A 427-nucleotide genomic window follows, 5' to 3' on the forward strand; every position below is an offset into this window, starting at 1 on the left:
GGTAGGGCCGGGCGCCAGCACGGGGCCGCAGCTCCCCCTGCAGCTGCATGCGCGTCTTTACCACCTCCAGTGGGTTGGTCAGCAGGCAGGCGCCGCAGGCTGCCAGCCCCCCCAGTGCGAAGTCCATGCCCCCTCCCCTGGTCTGGGGGTCGGGGCCAGGGGAGCTCCCACTTTCCAGGTCACCACCACTGGGCTGCCCGTTCCCTGCCCACCGGCACTCTGCCGGCCACCTCGCTCCTGCCTGCCAGGGAGCCAATGGGGAGCATCCCCTGCAAGCATGCCCCTTAGGCCACGCCCCCTCTGGGTGGTGTCAGCAGTGGAAAGGGGGCTGCTCCAGAGGCTTAAGGTTCCCTCTGTGGTTGGGGGGAGGGTGTGGATCCCAGACACCTGAGTACCTTCCAGGTGTGTGTGTGGGGGGGGGGGCGGG

This window comes from Alligator sinensis, unplaced genomic scaffold, assembly GCF_000455745.1.
Source record: "Alligator sinensis unplaced genomic scaffold, ASM45574v1 scaffold1500_1, whole genome shotgun sequence".
Classification (NCBI taxonomy): Eukaryota; Metazoa; Chordata; order Crocodylia; family Alligatoridae; genus Alligator; species Alligator sinensis.